The sequence below is a fragment of the Sarcophilus harrisii genome, chromosome 2 (genome assembly GCF_902635505.1).
Source record: "Sarcophilus harrisii chromosome 2, mSarHar1.11, whole genome shotgun sequence".
Lineage (NCBI taxonomy): Eukaryota > Metazoa > Chordata > Mammalia > Dasyuromorphia > Dasyuridae > Sarcophilus > Sarcophilus harrisii.
Window position 1 is genome coordinate 427,067,819 of NC_045427.1, and position 23,733 is coordinate 427,091,551.

General features: G+C 44.6%; 1 long non-coding RNA gene and 2 pseudogenes across 1 annotated transcript; 1 reads left to right on the forward strand and 2 right to left on the reverse strand.

Moving 5' to 3' along the window:
• Window positions 1–2,740: 2,740 nt before the first annotated feature.
• LOC116421151 lies at window positions 2,741–5,256 on the forward strand. Its single transcript, XR_004231457.1, has 3 exons — window positions 2,741–3,014; window positions 3,936–4,036; window positions 4,567–5,256. It is a non-coding gene; the product is annotated as an uncharacterized LOC116421151 (long non-coding RNA).
• Window positions 5,257–8,544: 3,288 nt separating this feature from the next.
• LOC100923644 lies at window positions 8,545–13,939 on the reverse strand (annotated as a pseudogene).
• Window positions 13,940–14,334: 395 nt separating this feature from the next.
• LOC100923909 lies at window positions 14,335–17,669 on the reverse strand (annotated as a pseudogene).
• Between the last annotated feature and the right edge of the window lie 6,064 nt (window positions 17,670–23,733).

Genomic DNA, 23,733 nt, shown 5'->3' on the forward strand with positions numbered 1-23,733 from the left:
GCCACAACTGAAAAAAACTCAATCTGAGAGGAGAAAACTGGAGGGTTTCTGGCTAAAATATAAACAACTGCAATTTAAATTCACTCTGAATCAATTAGGGCCCAAACAATGACTAATTAGGGCTTAGCCTGGGACCTATTGTTGACCAATTAATGAAAGTCAGAGTGATTTGGATTTAAGGCAAGATCTTTAAGAAAGAAATCTTGCTAGTAAATCCCAAAATATCTTGAGAGATTTCAGGGATTAAAAAAAGTTGCTTTCTTTGAGCAGCACACCCACAGGTAAGGGTATGATAGTCAATGTGGATGAAAGGAAAGAAGGAAGGAAGGAAGTGGGGAAGAAAGGAAGGAAAAAAAGGAAAGAAAGAAGGGGAGAAGGAAGGAAAGGGGAAGGAAGGAAATAGGGAAAGAAGGATTGAAAGATGCATCAATAAAACACTTTTAAAGTCATTTTAAAATGTCTAAAAATAATCTGAAAGGCTGTAGAAGGTGAGGGGATAGTACAGCTAAAGAAACACTGGTCTTGAAATCTTGGAAATAGAGTGGAATTTCTATTTCTTGGAGCCATAGTTGCCTTATCTACAAAATAAGGACAAAAATGTATCTACTACTTGGCTCACAGGATTTATTGTAACGGTCAAACAATTTATAAAGCATCTTCTAAGTGTAAAACTCTATTGATTGTTATTATTCAAAGTGTCTGAAGGCTTACAGGAAAACAACACTTTGAGAATCTAACTTTATTCTGAAATAGCAGTTGCTAAGGAACCCAATGCCAAATGATCTCCACGTGGAGATTGTGATACACTATGGCAGCTAATCCACAAGTGCTTTGTACAGGCTTAACCAAATGGATATTTACATCTATTACCCTATTCTAGCTAGGGGAAAGGTTTGGCAAAATAATCATTGTGTCATAGTGATCTAGACTTCACTTTCAGAGATCAGAGGGTTAACTGGAAACTGGCTGTCTCTTTTCTGCCTCCACAGCCCTGGGATTGCCTTTATCCATCTTTTCAGTTCCTTCCTGTCCACCATCTATTTTCTACCTCTTCACTTCACTGCTTTTACCCTCACCCTAGCCAACTGTCCATTATTTTAAATATTGACCCTAACAGCTTCTCTTCCACCTCAAATGATTTCTTTTCTTTTATTTAAAAAAAAGAGTAACACAGTAAAGCAAAAAGAGTCAATGTGATCACCAAGTCACAATCAACAAAGTTTTCATATTGCATAGAGGAGAAGTTACTTCATCCTGAAGAATGCAGACATATTTAAAAGTGGATGGAAGATGGCTGCTCAGGTATATAGCAAGAGCTAAATGCCATTGCAAAAAAGTCAGTTTTGAATGGCTGCAACAAGACATAGTGGAAAAACAAATTTTGTTGGAATTATGATAATTTACTGTTTTTAGATTCTTCTATTGAACAGGAAAACAAAACAAAACAAACCAAACTTCTGCATTGATGACAATTTGCTTACAGTTTGTATTAATGAAATAAAATTTCATTAGTTTGATAGTAGTCGGGGAACAATTGCCTCAGGAAAAAAATGCTTAGAAAAACTGCACGTTTAACATATTGGATTACTTGCTGTTTAAAGGAGGGGGTAAGGAGAAGGGAGGGAGAAAAATCTGGAACACAAGATTTTGCAAGGGTGAATGTTGAAAACTATTCTTTGCCTATATTTTGAAAATAAAAAGCTATAAATAAAATAAAAAGTCAACTGATCAATTAATGACCATTCATAATTGCTAAATACCAATGAGGGGGCAGCTCTCTGTATTCCCTTCCCCATCTCCTCCCCCATTAGACAGGTGACAGACTCAATGCAGAAAAAATCGGGACAATATAGGAATTCATTTTGTTTGACTCTACAGATTTGTTACATGGATTTTGCTTTTCTTTTTTCAAGTGGGAGTGATAGTAAAAAGGAGAGGGGGTTATTAGGGATAGCGTCCCCTTCTCATTCAAATGAGAACACAAGGCCAAAAACAGACAAGCAGGATGGTTGAAGAGCAGCTTTGTGCACAAACCCCCTTTTTTGTTCTATAATATAGATAGAAGCACTCATTTTATTCAGTGTTTGTTTCCCATAAATTGTTTCTTAATAATGTGCCCAAACTCTTTGGCAAAACAGAACTAGAGAAGTTGGGGGACCTAGCAAAATAATGCATCATTTTTCATATCTACTTAGCTTTTTACATGATTTCCCAAGGAACATATACACGAACCATGTGTAAATAAATGTGACAACACTGTATAACAGATCGACCGCTGAAATGGAAGTGAGAAGCCCTGCCCAAGTGACAGGCTTGCCTTGGCTATTGTATGCTGCAGACCCCAGAAGGTCACTTAACCTTTCTAAGTCAGGGTTCCTTACCTGAACAAGAGAAGAGGAGCCGAGACAGAGAGAGGGTCAGACAACGATGATCCTTTCCAGCTCTAACAGTCAGTGATGCTATTTAGCTGGTTTGGCTCTTGAGTAGAAGAAAGTCCAGGTATATGATAATGCACTGATACAAGTCGTATGGGAGGAGACAATGCACCAGCTGGGACTGTGCTGGAAAACCTTAGGGTAAAACCAAAGCCCAGGGAAGCGGGCTGCGTCCCCAAATTCTTTCAGCAACGCCTCAGCAGGGGATAGTAAATCAGTAAGCCAAATCGCTCCAGGTGATGCAGACTGCATCTTCAATTCCTGGTGTAATACAGCCAAGCTCTGCTTTTCTACAAGACACTAGAGACGACTGAATGAGACCCAGGTGAAGATTTTTAAATCCTCGGCTAAGAAAAGGCAGAGGTTTCCCATTGTAGAATTAGTGTGAGTGCTATTTAAGAAAATCTGCTTCTGGGGAGGGAGCCACTTGGGGGAGAGGGGCTGAGGAGGAAGCACTGCCACCCCCTTGCTCCAATGAAGCCTGGGTGTGAGTCTGTTGGAAGCTGGAGGGGAAGGAGCAGCTGCAGCTGCCAGGTCTTGGAACGGAGCCAGGAGATCTTTGGTGTGGACCGGTAGTGGGTGAGTAAAGCTCTATGCTGAGAAGAGCAGGTGACCCCTAGCAGGGGGCCCAGGGAGGAAAGAGCAAGAACCCCGAATAAAGGCAAGCCCAGGGTGAATGAGACAAGAAGCCGAGGGCAGTCCTTCCCATCATGGAGATGTCCGGCTCCACAACTCAAAGGCTGCTGGTCTGGGATCTGGGGCCTAGGCAAACCACTGACACTCCTTGAAAGCTTTCTCAGAGGAATCCCATATTCTCCTCAGTCAGGCAAATTGGCACCAGTCAGTTCGAGAGGGACAGATCCACCCCCGATTGGGTCGCTAAGCGTCTGTGACCGTGACGGGCCTTTTTTGGGTCCTGTCTGTTGCTCTGACCTAGGCCCTGCTAGGCTCAAGTCCCCAACCCTTCCAGTCCTGCCCCAGAGGCCGTCCCTTCTGTAACAGAGGCTTGGCAAACTCCAGCTGGGGCCCCTTCTGGCCTGCTAACTGTTCTTATGTAGAAAAGGCACAGAGCTGCCCTGGGCCCAGAGTGGGCTTAGCCCAGCCCTGCTCAGGACTCTTCTGCATCTTCTCCTGTTCCTTTAATTTCCTTGACGCTGAGCCTCAGAGCTAAGTCATCAGATCTTTTCCCTCCTCTGCAAACTCTGACAACCTCCTAAACCTGTCTCCTGTAGCCTCTGCCACTGAAACAACCCTGGAGCTCCAGTTAACCCAACACTACTTGGGAACGTGGCCAATTCCTCCTGGCCTTTTCCTAAATAGAAAAGGCAAGATTTCCCCTATTTCTTCCCAAGTGACTGAACTGGCAGGTTCTGAGAAGGTGTCAACTATTAAGTCAAGGTGAGGCTGTGCAGTGACCCACTGGGAGCCCCAAATGTTATCGTCCTTGCTGCTGTTGCTTTACTGAGTCATCAGGCTAGTTCATCCCTTTCTTTTCCCCAGTTCAGTGGGGCCAAGGGCAACGGGGCTCAACCACCACTGAGAACATGGAGAAGGGGCATCCAGGGCAATACAAGCCAGATTGACAAAGAGAGACACTTCAGGTAAGAACAGCAGGAGAATCAAATCCATAAGCAGACCATAGCAACACAGCAAAACCAGAGGGCTTCTACCGAATAGCAGGAGATAAGGAGCTAGAAAGGAGAATCACAAAATGTCAGTGCTGAGGTCACTAACCATCCCCTAGGTTGGTAAATCTGGTGGACTTTCCCCCTTCTCTCCTTGTCTTCCTCTGACTTCTTTCTTTCCAGACTTTGGCCTGGGTCACCCTCTTCTTTGGCCAAGGCGATCTTTATGGGTCTCCTTCTTTGACCACCATTTTAATATTTTTTTTGCTGGCTCTTTATCTCTTCTTGCACATTAAGTGTGAGAAGTCTTTTGGGGTAATCTCACAGGTTACCCTCTTTTCACTTGCCTTTTTGGTGATCCCACAGTTTTAATGATCACCATTATGCTTCTACCTCCACACCCTATTTCTTCCTGGATTCCCAACTATCTGCCCACTACCCATGAAATGTCCAGCTAATACCTGGAACTGAATGTATCCAAAACCAAGTTCATCTTGTCTTCACAGTGATAAGGCAAGACGGGTTGCCCAGGGAAGTGCTGATATGACCATCTTCCAGTCACCAAGATGAACTCTTCACTCATCTTTGACTCATAGAATGTCAAGGTCTGTCAATTCTACTTCCGCCATTTTTCCTATCTGTCCCTTCCAAACCTACAGCAACCATCCTAGTGCAAGTTGTTCTCCCTTTAAAAGATATTGTATGACTAGTTTTCATTAAACTAATTAATCCATTTTCTTCCAGTATACCTCTAATTCATTCTTCCACATAAGTCCCTGAACCTAATGGCTCTCCATTGCCTCTGAAATCAAACACAAATTCAGGATCCTGGCATGCAAGGCTCTGCACTCTGATTCCAACCTCCCTTTAGAGCTTCATGTATACTACACTTCCTCTTCATGTTATTACTTTTTAGACAAACTACCTTTTCAGTTCCTTGTTCTTCTCACCTTCTCCAATCTATGCCTTTGTTCATTCCTCAAACTGATTATTACTTCCACTCTCAAATGCTTAACACTTTTTTAAGTGTTTTCCTTCCTGGCTCAACTCTTCCTGAAGATGGTGTCTTTAGAACAACCCCTTCTCTGACTCTCCCAAGAGTGTCTCCCTCACCAAATTTCTGACAACACCTTGCTTATAATTCTTATACTCTTTAACAGGTTATTTTTCTTTTTTTCTTTTCTTTTCTTTTTCTTTTTTTTTTTTTTTACATGACCAAACCATTATTTTGCTGTACAAAAAGAATCAGACTCTGAAATATTGTACAATTAGCTTGTGAAGGAAATCAAAAATGCAGGTGGGCAAAAATATAGGGATTGGGAATTCAATGTAATGGTTTTTAGTCATCTCCCAGAGTTCTTTCTCTGGGCGTAGCTGGTGCAGTTCATTACTGCTCCATTGGAAATGATTTGGTTGATCTCGTTGCTAAGGATGGCCTGGTCCATCAAATCATATAGTATTGGTGTTGAAGTATATAATGATCTCCTGGCCCTGCTCATTTCACTCAGCATCAGTTTGTGTAAGTCTCTCCAGGCCTTTCTGAAATCATCCTGTTGGTTATTTCTTACAGAACAATAATATTCCATAATATTCATATACCACAATTTATTCAGCCATTCTCCAACTGATGGGCATCCACTCAGTTTCCAGTTTCTAGCCACTACAAACAGGGCTGCCACAAACATTCGTCACATACAGGTCCCTTTCCTTCTTTATGATCTCTTTGGGATATAAGCCCAGTAGTAACACTGCTGGATCAAAGGGTATGCACAGTTTGATAACTTTTTGAGCATAGTTCCAGACTACTCTCCAGAATGGTTGGATTAGTTCACAACTCCACCAACAATGCATCAATGTCCCAGTTTTCCTGCATCCCCTCCAACAATCATCATTATTTTTTCCTGTCATCTTAGCCAATCTGACAGGTGTGTAGTGGTATCTTAGAGTTGTCTTAATTTACATTTCTCTGATTAATAATGACTTGGAGCATCTTTTCATATGACTAGAAATAGTTTCAATTCATCTGAGAATTGTCTGTTCATATCCTTTGACCATTTTTTAATTGGAGAATGGCTTGATTTTTTTTTTTTTATAAATTAGAGTTAATTCTCTCTATATTTTGGAAATGAGGCCTTTATCAGAACCTTTGACTGTAAAAATATTTTCCCAGTTTATTGCTTCCCTTCTAATCTTGTCTGCATTAGTTTTGTTTGTACAAAAACTTTTAGTTTGGTATAGTCGAAATTTTCTATTTTGTGATCAGTAATGATCTCTAGTTCTGCTTTGGTCATAAAGACCTTCCCCTTCCACAGGTCTGAGAGGTAAACTATCCTGTGTTCCTCTAATTTATTAATAATTTCATTCTTTATGCCTAGGTCATGAACCCATTTTGACCTTGTCTTGGTGTACGGTGTTAAGTGTGATCAATGCCTAGTTTCTGCTATATTAGTTTCCAATTTTCCCAGCAATTTTTATCAAACAGTAAGTTCTTATCCCAAAAGCTGGGGTCTTTGGGTTTGACAGGTTATTTTTCTACACATCTCTTCCCTTCCCTCCAATAAAATCTAAGCTCCCAGAGGTCAGGATTGGTCAGGTCTTTGTATACATCCAGCATATTACACAGGACAGGCAACTTAAATGAACATTGGAAAGGAACTTAGATTCAGTTCATCTCTCTCACTTTACATATTATTGAAGAGTCAAAAATTTATTTTGGTTCAGGTTTTTTTTTTTTTTTTGTGATTAAAAACACACAAATTGAGTCACAAAAACCTGAAATGTTTGTCTAGAATATCCTTTGATCCAAGTCCCAATTTTATTAAGCACTTACCAGAAGTCAAAGTATTATGTGATATACTAAGGATACAATGATGAAAATGTTCCCTGCCTGCTAGATAGATAAGACGGTATACAATCTTGTATAGTATTTTAAGATTTAATTTAAAAGTTTTTCCTCAACTTTGTGAAGGAGAGTTGAACATGATGTTCCCATTCTGTAAGTAAGGAAACTGAGGGTCGACGAGATTTAATGACTGGACCATAGCTGTGACTTCTTGTCAGATTTAGAATTCAAAGATAGGCCTCCTGAGTCCATTATAGTAGTCTTTCCATAATACTATAGGAGCAAAAATGTGAAAACAAAAGAGATATTGTGAAAAATCTAAGAAAGCCCAAGGAAAGGCAACCTAATTTTCAACTTGAGGAATTCAGGGAAGGCTTCACAGAAGCAGCAGCAAGCTGGGTCTTGAAAAGAATTTCAGCAAAGATAAGAAAGGGAAAGTGTTGTGGTTCTATATGACTAAGAAAGTCGAAGGTAGGACTTGATTTTATTCTGGCTAAACTTGATTGTTAATGCAGAGTGCATGAAGGGGAATAATGTGAAATAATGCTAGAAAGGCGGGTCACTCAAATGCAATCTAGACTCAGAATGCAAAAGATGTTTAAGGATTTCCAAATTATTGTATATGAAATAAGACAGTAGGAAGGCCTTTTCGCAAGGAAGTGACAACCAAGCCTGTGCATTACCAAATTTATTTTGACAGCTCTGAGAAGGATAAATTGGTGGAGATGGGGAAGGCTAGAAGTAGGGTGCTCAATTAGCTAATTATATTATTGCAGGTAAGAGGTGATAAGGATTTAATATAGAATATGGCTGGATAGATATAAGGTACAAAAACAGAGGAGGGATAGAGAGAAAGAAAGCTTTCCAACCTGGGTTACTCGAAGAATGGTAGACCACAAATCCAACCACCATCAAACTAGCTTTACACTGAGAAAATTTAAAGCAATTTAAGAGTTGGAATCTTTCAACAAGAATCACTGTTCCTCTACCCTGGTCGTATGACAGATTAAGAGAATTCTGCTTCTTCAGAACATTTCTTTACAGGGCAATTGGGATAAGGTGGCTAGCCTAGGGCCTCACAGCTAGTAAGTGTTAGTGTCTGAGGCCAGATTGAACTTGGGTACTCCTGACTTCAGAGCTGGTGCTCCATCCACTACACCATCAAATTGCCCGGCCTTTAGAGCATTTCTAATGCGAGACTTTTTCTTTTTCTTTCTTTCTTCTTTTTTTTTTGTTTTTTTGTTTTTTTTTAAGATAATAATTGTCTTAGTGCAAGAGACTTAATGTTTTTCCCTTTTCTATTATAGTGAGAATGACTGAGACTTCAATTTGAATCCTGGTTCTGATACAAAATTAGTTATGTGACCAAGGGGGAGTCTTCATTTCTTAGGATGTTTGCTTCTGTAAAATAGGGAGAATGCTTTTATTCCCCAACTTAAATTTGTTATGAGAAAAGTATTTTCTTTTTCAAAATTAGTCACAAACTTTTTAAGAAATTTTTAATAATTATAACTTTATTGACAGAACCCATGCCTGGGTAAATTTTTTTTTTTTTTTTTTTTTTTTTTTTTTTAAACACAACATTATCCCTTGCACTCACTTCTGTTCGGACTTTTCCCCTCCCTCCCTCCACCCCCTCCTCCAGATGGCAAGCAGTCCTATACATGTTAAATATGTCACAGTGCATCCTAGATACAATGTGTACAGAACAGTTATGAGAAAAGTATTATGGAAATGGGAAGAGATTTGGCCAAGTATGTGAAAAATATAAAAAATAAAAACAAATGAGACACAAGCTAAACTGCATAATCCCTGTTAGTTCCTGGCCTGTCCCCATGCAACAGGAAATCAAAGGGTTTTCAAATTCAGTAAACAGCCGGCTGCTCTGAGTTCTAGCATTCTCTGCTGCTTTGCTTTCCAAGCTGGCAGTCCCAAGGTAAACTTCCACGGTTTGGTGACTGCAAAAGTGAGCCAATTTTCTTCTGGTTAGTTCCATTCAAAGCTGCTCCAATCTAGAGGTTGACCAGATCAGGTTTTATTTTTATTTATTATTTCCCCTGGGAGGGAAGAGCTTCATTGACAAAAAAAGTCTGAAATAAGAACATGGGAAAGAACAAGAGCTCTTGGAATCTTGAGGGCCCGGGGCGCAGGAGCCAAAGGCGGGGTCCAGGTTACGCAGAGGGGGCCGATGTCTTCGGGGTTAGAACTTGAATTCTTTGTATTTCTTGCTGCCCCCGCGGCTGTCCTGGAGCTGAGCCTTCCGCTTCTTTTGCTTCTGCTTGGCGGCGTGAGCGGCCACCATGTCGCTGAAGTCTTCCTTCTGCACCTGGGCCTGCTGCTCCCTCACGTGCTCCTCGTACTTCTGGGTCATCGCCGCGGGATCCAGCTCCAGCTCCTCGGGGCCCAGGGCCACTTCCACCCCTTGGAGTTCAGCAGCCGGGCCCTTGCGGCTCGCCGACGTGGACAGGTCATAAAAATGGGTGGAGCCCATCAAGGCACCTGCCAGGCTGGCTGTTCTCCTCTCCGGCAGCACGGCAAACAGCTGGGGTGTCTCGCCGCCATCCACGGCCTCTGCAGTCTTCTTCTTCTTCCTTAGTTCGAGCAGCTCGGGCGTCTCCATCCCAGCAGGGACCGATGAGAAGCACCCTGGGGTGGCGAGACCGCTGTCTGCAGGGGCGATGGAGCCGGCTTCGTCGGGGTCGTCTTCCTCGCCCTCGCCCTCTTCCTCCTGCTCCTTCCCCTCCTCCTCGGAGGATTCCTCGTCCGCGGGCTCCAGCTCTCCCCACAGCTTCCGGTCAATCTCTTCTTCCTCCTCCGTCTCGGTCTGGAATTGCGCTGCGCCGGTGCCAAACACGTCTCCGTAGAGCGGCTTCCCGGCCTCGTCCACAGGAGGTTTGCCCCAGCCCCCGGCGTGGTAGCCGAAGGAACAGCCCTCGGGAATGGGCGCGCTCAGCCCGGGGATCCTCAGCTTGGGGTAGGAAGGGGGAGGCCCATACCGCTGCATGGCGATCAGCCACGGGGGAGGCGCTTCGTGGGCGTTTGGTCCGACCGGCATCGCCAAGGACATCCTCAGCTCGTCAGACAAATCCCCCGGCTTCTTCTTCAGCCGAGTCTCCCACTCCTTGCCCTCGTAGTAAAGGTCCCCGTGAAGGGTCAGCTTGGGCTTGGTCTGCCACTTGAAGAAGGCGTCGTGCAGCTTCTGGTAGTCCACGTCAATCTTGCCCGTCCTGGGGCGCACCCTCTCCCGCATCCTTCTCTTCATGGTCTGCTGTTCTTCCCTCTCCTGCAGAGCCTCCCGCATCTCCTGAATCCCCGTGCGCTTGATGAAGTCTGGCAGCTCGAAGGGCGGCTTCTCGATGCCCCGCTTGCCCTTCAGGTATTTGCGCTTAAAGCACCAGTGGCGTGGGACCGGCACCGAGTTCCTCGTGGCCTTCAGGTGCAGCAAGAGCTTGGGGTCCTGGGCCGTCACGTCATGCATTTCCACTAGGTCCGGCCGGGCCACCAGCTGTTTCAGCTCCTCCACCGTCAAACGGTTCCTCTTGCGCAATCTCTTCTTGGGGAGTTTGGGTTTCTTCTGCTCGTCGTCGCTGCTGCAGTCATCGCTGTCCTCGTGCTTCTCCTCCACACCCTTCTTCCTGGGGGCGGCCGAGTTCCCCGGCTTGCCCAGCTTCTTGGACCCCTTGTCCTTCTTCACCGTGTTAGTCAGCTTGAAAACTTCAAAAATCCTTTTGAGGAAGATGAAGTCGGGCTCGTGGATCTCCGGCTCCTCAGTCACGTACTCTATCTCCATTGTGGCCGCAGGGGAGTCCGCGCCCTCGGGACACAGCGCCTCTTTCTCGCAATCGCCCGGACTCCCGGCGGCGGCGGCGGCCCCGTTCGATGCCGAACGCTGGAACTTCTTCTTCTTCTTCTTGCGGTTCCGGCGCTTTCGGTTTCTCTCCTTCTTGGATAAGGACGCGGTGTCCTCTGCAATCTCCGAAGCAGAGGCCCCGGGGGATGAGCTTGCATCCCTCTCAGTGTCCGATTTATCATGCACCGAGATCCGCTCTTCCTGCCGAATCTCCTTCCGCTGCAGGCTCCTCTCCAAGGCCCGGGGGGTCTTGGGACCCACACTGGGATAGTCCGTCTCTCTGTTTTCTCCTCCTGGGGAAGGTGGGGGGCTTCGAGGACGGGGGCCTGGAGCCCCAACGGGAACACCAGGAGATGGAGGACCTACAGGAACTGCAACTCGAGTAGCCAGAAGGGGCCGAGGAACAGGGGAACCCATCTTGGCCATCTCTTGCTGCTGCTGTTCCGGTAACACAGCTGCCTGCTTCTCCCGAACCATCCTGGCCCTTTCCTCCTGTTGCATCAGCACGGCCAGCCCCTGCTGGGCCAGCTTCAGCCGGCCTTCCTCCGACAGGGTCACAAGGTCACCTCCTCGCCTGGGGGCCCCAACTTCGGTGGGTGTGGTCCTACTCCCAAGGGGAAACCAAGTCTTAGACCCGGTGTGGCTTGCAGTGTTCTGGTTTAGCTTTCTCGAGGCCCTTTGCACCAGCCTTGGTTTCACTAAAGAAATGAAGGACAGGCAGCCACCACAGCGGTGTGAGGCGGAATTAATGTCTGGCTGACTTTGTCCCAGCTTATATGCTCTTATAATTACATCATCGTAGGTGTGAATCTTGTAGAACTATATTAAGTTCTCAACTAGAGAACTTTAAGCACCCTACTTAAAAAAAACAAACAAACAAAAACAACTTATCAATTCCATTCAGCTAACACCTTGTTGTAGGAGTCCTTGCCTAAATAAATTTCTCCAGAGTTCTGGCCCATTGCAGTGAAGTTACTGCTGAAGGGGGGGGAAGGAGGCCGATAGGGGGAGGAGACGGGGGATTCCGGGGAGCAGTTCTGCCATGGGGGGAGGGAGCCCAGTTTTGTCTCTATCCTAGCCTTTCAAAACTGGCTGATTCAGCACAATTCGAGTCTGCCCTCCCGAGGTTTGCATTCCCTCCACCAGCTCCTCCCGGCTTCCTTGAACTGGGCCTCCCCTCTCCCCCAGCAAAATAATGCATCATTTTTCATATCTACTTAGCTTTTAACATGATTTCCCAAGGAACATATACACGAACCATGTGTAAATAAATGTGACAACACTGTATAACAGATGGACCGCTGAAATGGAAGTGAGAAGCCCTGCCCAAGTGACAGGCTTGCCTCGGCTACTGTATGCTGCAGACCCCAGAAGGTCACTTAACCTTTCTAGGTCAGGGTTCCTTACCTGAACAAGAGAAGAGGAGCCGAGACAGAGAGAGGGTCAGACAACGATGACTTTCCAGCTCTAACAGTCAGTGATGCTATTTAGCTGGTTTGGCTCATGAGTAGAAGAAAGTCCAGGTATATGATAATGCACTGATACAAGTCGTATGGGAGGAAACAATGCACCAGCTGGGACTGTGCTGGAAAACCTTAGGGTAAAATCAAAGCCCAGGGAAGCAGGCTGCGGCCCCAAATTCTTTCAGCAACGCCTCAGCAGGGGATAGTAAATCAGTAAGCCAAATCGCTCCAGGTGATGCAGACTGCATCTTCAATTCCTGGTGTAATACAGCCAAGCTCTGCTTTTCTACAAGACACTAGAGACAACTGAATGAGACCCAGGTGAAGATTTTTAAATCCTCGGCTAAGAAAAGGCAGAGGTTTCCCATTGTAGAATTAGTGTGAGTGCTATTTAAGAAAATCTGCTTCTGGGGAGGGAGCCACTTGGGGGAGAGGGGCTGAGGAGAAAGCACTGCCATCCCCTTGCTCCAATGAAGCCTGGGTGTGAGTCTGTTGGAAGCTGGAGGGGAAGGAGCAACTGCAGCTGTCAGGTCTTGGAACAGAGCCAGGAGATCTTTGGTGTGGACCGGTAGTGGGTGAGTAAAGCTCTATGCTGAGAAGAGCAGGTGACCCCTAGCAGGGGGCCCAGGGAGGAAAGAGCAAGAACCCCGAATAAAGGCAGGCCCGGGGTGAATGAGACAAGAGGCCGAGGGCAGTCCTTCCCATCATGGAGATGTCCGGCTCCACAGCTCAAAGGCTGCTGGTCTGGGATCTGGGGCCTAGGCAAACCACTGACACTCCTTGAAAGCTTTCTCAGAGGAATCCCATATTCTCCTCAGTAAGGCAAATTGGTACCAGTCAGTTTGAGAGGGACAGATCCACCCCCGGCTGGGTCGCTAAGCCTCTGTGAGCGTGATGGGCCTTTTTTGGGTCCTATCTGTTCCTCTGACCTAGGCCCTGCTAGGCTCAAGTCCCCAACCCTTCCAGTCCTGCCCCAGAGGCCGTCCCTTCTACACCAGGGGCTTGGTAAACTCCAGCTGGGGCCCCTTCTGGCCTGCTAACTGTTCTTATGTAGAAAAGGCACAGAGCTGCCCTGGGCCCAGAGTGGGCTTAGCCCAGCCCTGCTCAGGACTCTTCTGCATCTTCTCCTGTTCCTTTAATTTCCTTGAGGCTGAGCCTCAGAGCTAAGTCATCAGATCTTTTCCTTCCTCTGCAAACTCACTGACAACCTCCTAAACCTGTCTCCTGTAGCCTCTGCCACTGAAACGACCCCGGAGCTCCAGTTAACCCAACACTACTTGGGAACGTGGCCAATTCCTCCTGGCCTTTTCCTAAATAGAAAAGGCAAGACTTCCCCTATTTCTTCCCACGTGACTAGGCTGGCAGGTTCTGAGAAGGTGCCAACTATTAAGTCAAGGTGAGGCTGTACAGTGACCCACTGTGAGCCCCAAATGTTATTGTCCTTGCTGCTGCTGCTTTACTGAGTCATCAGGCTAGTTCATCCCTTTCTTTTCCCCAGTTCAGTGGGGCCAGGGACAACGGGACTCAGCCACCACTGAGAACATGGAGAAGGGGCATCCAGGGCAATACAAGCCAGATTGACAAAGAGGGACACTTCAGATAAGAACATCATCATTTAGGGTTTTTGAATTAATCATCAGTGTAACCAGTTTATTCCAAGGGAGCAGCCTGAAGCTTTCTTATTCCTGGACTTTCTTAACTCTGAGGACTCTGGTACCCGGCATAGCTCAGGAAGGGCTTTTTGTTTGTTTGGCATTTATTAAGTGAGTAGAATAACAAAGGGCATATCAGACTTTTTATTGGAAATTGTTATACTTTTTTTTTTGTGTGTGTGTGTGTGTGTGCTAGGAAATGTAAAATCTTTATTAGAAAATCTTTATAAAGCCAATAGGGACATGGAAGATTTTTGAGTAGAAAAGTAACATGATTATTTTATTCATAAGATTATTCTTTCTGCATTTTGTTACAAAAAACTATAAACACAAAGACTTTATTATTATTTTTTTATTTAATAGCCTTTTATTTACAGGATATATGCATGGGTAACTTTACAGCATTAACAATTGCCAAACCTCTTGTTCCAATTTTTCACCTCTTATCCCCCACCCCCTCCCCCAGATGGCAGGATGACCAGTAGATGTTAAATATATTAAAATATAGATTAGATACACAATAAGTATAACTTTGTTATACTTTCAGTTACTTGCTGGGATGCCTGTGATCTAGGTCATCAGGGAGCTGTACACCCATGCTCTGTAGAAGGTTGAAAGCAGGTCCTGCCAGTCCAGCTTGGGAATGGTAGGATTCTAAGATATTTGGGACCAAATTGAGATCCACATCCACAGGTTCCAGAACAGAACCATCTGCTGTGGCTTTATCCTCATCAAAATCGTTGCCAAGGACCTGAGACTTTGTCAAGTTGTCCCTTTGTTTCCAGGTGGTGAAGCTTTTCCCGATGCTTGTCGGGGCAAGTTCCTGGTCCATCTGTGCCGTTAATGACTTGATGCTTTCCAGCATTTCCTTGGTAGAGACCTTTCCCTCAGGGTCCTGGGTTCCAAGGTCTAAGTCGTCACCGCTGTCGAGGTATTTGGAGTTCTCCTCATCCAGATCATCATTGTCGCCATCCTCAGAGTCTGACTCTCAGAATCTGGACCCAAAATCTTGTCAAAATAATTAAGGAAAGCATCTGCATCAAAAGTGACAGGTGCCTCCGATGGCTTCCGGGGCAGCTCTGCTCCTTTGTGGGTGGAGACTTTGGACACAAAGGCCTTCATACTGTCCATGACTGGTTAGGTCATAGGGCCCCTCCGCCTCCCACTGGGGAGTGGGAATGAGATCCGGTTCGCCTTTACCGGAGGTCTCTTGCAGAATCTGGTCCAGCTGATCCCGTGAGAGATACAACCAGTGATCATCATCCTCTAAGGGGAGATCAGCATCTTCTTTCTTAAGTTCCTCCAGTTCAAAAGGCATTGTTTGTAGTAAGGTTAAGATTTCTTCCCCTGGAGTTATGTCAAGAAAGTTTTCTGGGCCATTTACAGATTGGCAGAGAACTACTTTCAGCATGTGCAGTTTCTGCAGGTACTTAGCAGAGCCTTTTATCTCTCCCTCAAAATAGTCATTCTGTTTCAGATAGTCAAGAAAGCCATTCCAGAGAGGAGTGGTAGTCACTGGAGACTTTTTGAACCCGGGAAGCAGACGGGCTTTAGAGCACAAAATCTCAAAGCCATGAGCCAGTTTCATGCCCAGTTCATGTGCTCGATACCGGGGGTGAGACTGGGGAGGCAGACTAGCTACTTCGGCGGTCTGGCACAAACCTCTGTTATACCAACTGCGCATATAAACACTCTGTGAATGTGACTGAAGCCAGGATGCGCGTTTCTGGCAAGAACGTTTTGAAAGTTCGGCAAGCTCGAAGGTCAATAGGATCCCGTAAGTAAAAGGCCCGGACAGCTGCAGCTATCCGCTGAGGACGTTGTTTCAAAACTGCCACAGCAGCAGCAGCTGGGAGGAAGCAGTGAGCTCGATGAAAGGACGTCTGGATTTTTTCTGGGTACCCCTTGATGCACCTGTTAACTGCTGCCCGGATAGATTCGGAGGCGAGGATTTTTTCAGTGTCTGGTGATAATGGACAGCGCCTGATGGATTGTCGGAAGTGTGGCAGGTAACCAGGATATTTCCCCAGCTTTTCATGGTGCTGGAATAAGGCACAGTTCTCCACGGTGGAAAAATACTCTGTTGGTGCTATTATCGGGATCCAACCATTTAGGGAGAAATTCAGCAGCTTCTATTAGCAAGAATTCGCCATCGTTGTCTTCGATCTTTGCTACTAACTCTGGAAACTTCTTTGTAATCTGCTTTATCAGATAAACAATAAACCCTTCATCCTCAATGTTGTCCCCAAACTTAGTTACACCAACGATATGAGCAGGAACGCTACCTTTAGCGCGTTTATATCTGAGACTGAAAGGCTGATTTTGCCAGAGATAGGAGACCAGCAGAGGTGCAAACTGGGTTGTTATTGCTGCAATATACTTCTGAAGGACCTTTGTGTCTTTCTGGATCTCTTGGCTCTTCTGGTAACAGAAAGATGATACTCCACTGCATCTTCTGCCACGGACAGTCTCATGGATCCCTCCATTCGTGTTCTTAGAAACCGGGCTCGGGCGGCCGGCGTCCAAGCTGCAGCTGGGGGAGGTGGTGGTGCTTCGAGAAGCAGGGCAAGCTCCTGGGCTTCTCGGGCCACCTGTAACCGTCTTCGCTCAGGTCCGACGTAGCCGCGGCACCGGCGGGCCTGGGAACGGGGCGCACAGACTGCTCGGACCCCGGCCCTGGGTAAGGAGACCGGGCCTCGGAGCAAAGGAGCGAGGCCGAGGAAGCGGGAACGGCGGCGTCGGCGGCAGCGGCGGACCTTGCGGAGGGCGGGAAGCTCGGGAGGTGTGACAGACTAACGGGACGCATGCGCGGCCGCTTTTAAACAGGACCCGGCGAGAGGGAGGGGGGCGAAACAGGAAGGGAGGAAGAGCACAGGAGGAGGGAGGAAGAAGAAGAAAACCAGCAGCCTGGAGGGAAACGGGCTTGGTTCTGGGAGAACCCGCCTCTCGCTACTCAAATGGTTGGCTCTGATTTGCATCTCAAGCCACGCCCCACGTCGAGACAGCCCCAACCACCCCACCCAGCGCGGAACTCATTTGCATAAGGAACTCCTCCTTCCACCGCTCCCCCAGAGTCCCCGCTCTCCTCCTTCAGCTACTCTCCTCCCCCCACCTCCACGACTCGGTTCTTGGAACTGGAGCCCGCTGGCAAGCGCGGGGCTAGGAATCCAAGGGGCTGCTCCCGGCGTCGGCAACCCCCGGCGATGCGCCGTGCGCAGGCGCCTTTGGCCACTCGGGCCTCCGGAGTTGCCGGGCGCTCACCACGTGGTGGGTTTTAAAGCCCGGCGGCCGCAAGCAACAGGAGGCGCCGGTTGGAGAGCTTTCTAACCTGCCTGAATTTTAAGCGTTAAATGTGCACGTCCCTCTCTGCCCACGCACCCAGCACCCCCGTCCGAGCAGCGTCACCCCGGGAAGCGGCAGCCTTCCTAAAGAGGCGTCCTCTGCCGCAAAAGGAGAGCGTTAGACTCGGGCTCTTCCAGGCCCCCTCCCTGGCGCTAGATCCTGTAAGCCTGCCGGCCTCGGCGCTCGCTGAGCATCCCCACAGAAGTGGAAGTAAACAGTGCAAGCCTCTTCGTTAGCAGACCGGAAAGCCGAGGCTCACAACCGGACGGTTCCAAAATCACAAGGCCAGCCACCGGCCAGCATTAGAACTCGAAACGCAGGTTTCTCGGCTCCGGTCCGTTGCTCTCTGTACTGCCTACTGTGGGAGGTAGTGAGGACACCTTCACAGGCCTGATGTAGGTGGTATCTCCAAGTCCCTCCCAGCTTCCAAGTTTTAGGATGCTGGCCACTCGATCTAGGCCTCGCGGCCTTGGCCAATCTATGTCGTCGTTACAGGCCACTCAACCCTTGTAAGGAAGGAACTGCTTTTAAAAAGCCAGTTAGATCTGACTCTTCTTAGTGAGTAAATGATGGACTATAGCTTCGAGATAAAGCAGGCGTGGGAGTGTATTCCGGTGGCTTGTGCGTTTCCACTAGGCTTTGCTACAAGGCAGTACTGGCCATAGAGCAGCAGGATGATGCCAAGTGAAGTGAGCAGAGCCAGGAGATCATTGTACCCGGCAACATCGGGATTATGCAATGATCAGTTCTGATGGATGTGACGCTTTCCCAACAATGAGGTGCTTCAGACCAGTTCCGATGCTCTTGTGATGAAGAGAGCCATCTACACCCGGAGAAAGACTGTGGGAACTGAGTGTGGACCACAGCATAAAATTCTCTTTCTTTTGTTGTTTGTTTGCATTTCGTTCTCTCTCTCGTTTTTTAATTCAGTATTACTTTTAACATATTTTTACCATGTTTAACATATATTGGATTACTTCCTATCTAGGGGAGGGGGTCGGAGGAAGGGAAGGGAAATTGGAACACAAGGTTTTTCAAGGATTGATGTTGAAAAAGTATCCATGCATGTCTTTTGAAAATTATAAAGCTTTAACTAAAAAAACAAACAAACCAACAACAACAACAACAAAAAAAAGCAAGGAAGGGTTGTATTTAAAGTGTGGGGGGAGGGAGAAAGGGAGTAATTGCTATAACTCCCCAATGTAAAAAGCTCAGTGACCATTTTGGGCTAGACATTCTCTAAGATCTTCAAGGACTGAATCTCTTGATCTCTTGATCTCTTCACCTCTTACTTTACTAGCAATATGTGGCTACTCAGGATGAGGAAACTCTCACAGTGTTCATTAAAATGTCGGAGAAAAGATAAGTTCTATTGTGGAGATGTAGAGTTTGAAATGCCTACTGGACATCCCATTTGAGAGGTCCTAAAGATTGTTGATGTTGAAGGGCTGGAGTTCAGAGACTAGATATATAGATCTGGGACTCATGCACAGAGAAATAATGATTGAGAGGCAGCTAGGTGGGGCAGTGGATAGAGAACCAGCTCTGAAGTCAGGAGGAAAAGCAAAATAGAAAGCAGGCTGAGCCCTATATAATAATCCTTGACCATGACAATATTGAGCACAGGGTGCCCCTGAGGAGTAGAATGAATGAAGGAATGAAGTAATGAATGAAAAAGTATTTATTGAGTTTACTATGTACTAAGCTCTGGGAATACAAATCCAAAAGTAAAGATAGTCCTTAATCTTATGGAGCTTACATTTTCCTAAAAGGAAACAATACATAGAGAGAGGTAGTAGTCAGAGAGAACTTTGGGTCAGAAAATTACAGGCATAGTGAATAAGTTAGCAATGTAAAAAACATTAAAAATTAAAAAAAAATTTAAAATTGCCTTCAGATATACTCTGTGATAGAACTATCCTTAGAATTGGATGTCAGAAGGGTAGGAACTCTTATTGTTGAGTTATTTCAGTTCTGTATAACTCTTTTCTACCCCATTTGGCATTTTCGTGGAAAAGATACCGGGATGGTTTTCTGTTTCCATCTCCAGCTCATTTTACAGATGAAGAACCTAAGGCAAGACTTATATGACTTGCCCAGGGTCACACAGCTACTAAGTGTCTGAGGCTGAATTTGAACTCAGATCTGGATGTCCCAGTGGCTCACGTGATGTGAACACTAAAATATAGCAGCACTTTTTATAGTAGCAAAGGATCAGAAGCAAAGTAGGTGGCCATGCCCTGGGCCATGGTGAAAGGAAGAATGGCTCATGAATGTAAGGGACTGTGACTGAACTGTACGAAATGATGAGTGTGGTAAATAGTAGAGGAGCAAGGGAAGAAGGGATGTGCAGAGAAGCTAAGCAAAGAAAACAATGTATATAATGGCTACAAGGTAACCCGTGTTGATGGGTTAGGCTGATTTTCCCCTCCTCTTTCTTTTTCCATCCTTGCTGTTGTTGAGTCATTTCAGTTTTGTTCAATTCTTCATAACTCCATTTAGGTTTTTCTTGGCACAGAAGAAACTGAGGCAAACAGGATTGAGTGATTTGCCCATAGTCCCACAACTAATAAGTGTCTGAAGTCAGATTTGAACTCATGAAGAAAAGTCTTTCTGATTCCAGGCTGGCTATTCTATTCCCTGAACCATTTAGCTGGCTACCTTTCCATCCTTAAATAGTATTATCAAATACTATTTCAATTTTAATACTATTTATTATATGAGATAGTTTTTAAGGAAGGGGAAGGGGAAAGACAACGTAATTTTTTTGTTGTCATGTCTTTTGCTTAAAAAAAATTATTCCATTGGCTTGTGATTTTTTAAAATTATAGCTTTTTATATACAAAACATATGCATGGGTAATTTTTCAACACTGACCCTTGCAAAACCTTCTTTTTCAACTTTTCCCCTCCTTTCCTCCACTCTCTCCCCTAGATGGCAGGTAGTCCCATACATGAAACTATAACATAATTAACAAACATTATAATATATTTAACAATATTTTTGAAAATATGTAATATAAAGTGGGGCCTAAATGTTCAAACTGTAACCAGATTCATTATTATTTTCCATCGATTTTTGTCAAAATAAATATTTATTTGCAAATGGCAAAAGCCTATTTTAGTTGGATTTCTTTCCATGTAAATATTTTCTTATTTCAATGGATGTTGCACAGACCTGGAAGAAAGGGCAAAAAGAAACCATTTGAACAAGAATGGGCAAATATCCTAGTTTAACATGGAAAAGCCAAATAGAAAGCAGGCTGAGCCCTACATAATAATCCTTGACCATGACAATATTGAGCACAGGGTGCCCCTGAGGAGTAGAATGAATGAATGAAGTAATGAATGAAAAAGTATTTATTGAGTTTACTATGTACTAAACTCTGGGAATACAAATCCAAAAGTAAAGATAATCCTTAATCTTATGGAGATTACATTCTCCTAAAAGGAGACAATACATATAGAGAGGTAGTAGTCAGAGAGAACTTTGGGTCAGAAAATTACAGGCATAGTGAGTAAGTCCACAGAGAAGTAGGCTGACATACTCCTTCTAGGAACAATGGCAGAGTTGATTTGATCATAGTTTCAGAACTGTAGAGGAAAGAAAGAGAGGAAGATCATATTTATTCTTAGTAGACATAACCTAGTGGCCAATTCCAGCAGGCTGCTTGAGACCAATGTCAGTAGAAATAAAAGTACCTTAAAGCAGAAGTTCTAAGTTCTGTAGTTGAAACTGCATAGGAAGTGATCTTAGGAGATAAGGCTGTTGATATGACTAATGAGATGACTCAGGAATAGGAAAATACTCAATAGATAGGTACCTTCCTGCCATGTACCTTTCCTTACATTGTTTGATATTCCTGAATTGTCCACTTCCACTGTTGAATTCCTGTGCATCGTTTAAACAGCAAATTCAACTTCTTTCAGGAAGTTTTCCCTGGGCCCTTGGTTAAAAAAGTACTTTATCAGGCCTCTTATACTACTTTGTTCTTACCTCTCTAATATTCTCCTTAGAGATCACAGTTTATTACGTGTATGAATTTCATATCTTAACTCCTTACCCGAACTCTAAAATACACGAAGGCAAAGACCCTGTCTTCTCCTAGATTTTGTCTTCTCTCTCCTTCCCCTTCCCTGGCACCTAATCTAGTGTTCTACACATAGGTGCTTAATAAACATTTGCTGAAATGAATGAATGAATATGGATGGAGTCTCTTTTGCTAAATCACTTCATGTATTACTACATCCACAGGGCAGAAAACTAATATTTTTTACTTGCTTGGTAGATTAGGAAAGAATTGTAAATATGTAGTTACAATTAAAATATTTCCACACTCAATCACATCTCATTTTCCCTCAGGGATAGCAATGATGCTGGCTGGCATCCTGGTAGAATGGAAAGTATATTGGAATAGGAGCCAGAAGAAAAAGATTCTAGCCCTGCTAATTAACTGTGTGACCCTGGGCAAATTGGTTTACTTCTCTGAGACTTGATTTGCTCTTCTGTAAAATGGAGTTAACCATTATAGATCTATCAAAGCTATAGATTTGCTGTGGTAACGTTTTGCTTCAGTCTGCTGACTTATTGTGAAAAGCATGATTGGAAATAGATTTTGTAACTGGAAAAAGTTGATGGTAGATTTTTTTGGTGAATTACAAGCTCAAATTCTCCTTCCCTTCCATTTTTCTCTTTCCTCTTCTTTTATTTCCTTCTTTTTTCCCTTTTCTTTTCCTTTTTTTACTTTGGTGATTAAGTGACTTTCCCAGGATCACATACTCTTTTCTATTTTGTAGATCTTTTGTCATAGCCCGGAATAAGAGGGTTTTTTTTTTTTTTCCTTTTTCCAGTAGTAATATTGTAAGTTTCCACTTGTTACATTTTATATCATATTTGTGAGATTGTAATGAATATTTTCCTGGCTTCATACTCCCTGTTTTCCTCCCTTCTTTGATTCATAAAATATTAGACTTGGAAGGTTCCTTTATATATCAACTAGTTCACTTTTCCTCATTTCATAGGTGAGCAAACTGAGGCTTAGAAGGGAGACAAGTTATCCATGTTCATCTCACAGGTATAGAGAGCCAGAACCAGATCATTTAACTTCCAATTCAGTGCATTTGCCATTATACTGTCTTTTCTGCTTTATTCTTATTTCAGGTTCTACGTTATGCATATTCCCCTCGTATTCCCCCCTTTCTGCCCAGTGCTAGTCATAATAGCTCACAGTTCTATCTCAAATCAAGGTTCTCCCTATGACATACACTGGCTGTATGACCTTGGGCAAAATACAAATAGGGAGCCTGCGTTTCCAGTCAGGAAACTCTCTAGTCCAGTGAAATCCTAGGTCCAATCAGTAACCCAATCCTTCAAGGTTTACACAAGGCTTTCCTCACAACCACCTTTTGTTGTCAGGCAGATCTGTGGTGCATTACATGTATAATCACATGTCAATCCCTTGTTCAAAAATCTCAAATGATTCTCTAGGGTCTTGAGGATAAAATGCAAAAATGCAAATTTCTCTGTTGTTAGGCATTTAAAGTCCTTTGCAATGTGACTGCAGCCTACCTTTCTGGGCTTATTATCCATTATTCCTTTTCATAGAACTAATGACCCTTAACAGGCTATTTTACTTTTAGTTTCTCATTCATGACATTACATCTATTCCATCTTGCACTGACCCTCCCCATGTCTGGAATATATTCCTTTCCCATCGATGCCTCTTAGAATCCCTTGCTTCCTTCAAAATTCAGCTCAGCACCACCTCCACAGAGGAAGCCTTCTCTGACCCTTCAGCTGCTGCTGCACTTCCATCCAGCTCCACTCCTATCCCGGGCGATAGGAGGCACAGACCTGCTCCGACCCCGGCCCTGGGTAAGGATCAAGCCTTGGAGCAAAGGAGGTGATGGGCAAGTGAGGTCGAGGAAGCAGCAACAGCAGTGGGAATTAAAAATTTTTTTTAAATCAAAATCATCTGTTGTCTTTTTCAATCTCTTCTATTCCATGCCTAGCTAAGATTTCTCTTTCTAGTGCTTGTGGTGAAATGCACATATATATTCTTTTTCTACATTTTTTCTAAAGATATCATTTACCTAAATTTTAGCAAAGCACAAGACAAAATTTCTTATTCTTGTGCATGATATAGACGGCAGGGGTCCTCAAACTTTTTAATTAGGGGGCCAGTTCACTGTCCCTCAGATTATTGGAGGGCCAGACTATAGTAAAAACAAAAACTTTGTTTTGTGGGCCTTTAAATAAAGAAACTTCTGGGTCAGGGGGTGAAACATCCTCACCTGCTGCATCTGACCCTCAGGCTGTGTAGTTTGAGGACCCCTGAGGCCTCGACTATAATACAGTTTGGTGGATTTGGAATTAGTTGATTGAGTAGATCCAAAGAGATGTCATTCATGATTTAATGTCATTTTGGTAGGAGATCTCAAATGGAAGGTTCCACTGATCTGAGCTTATTTCTACATGGTGCAATTTTAAAAATCAACTATTTGGAAAAAAAGAATGAAAAAGAT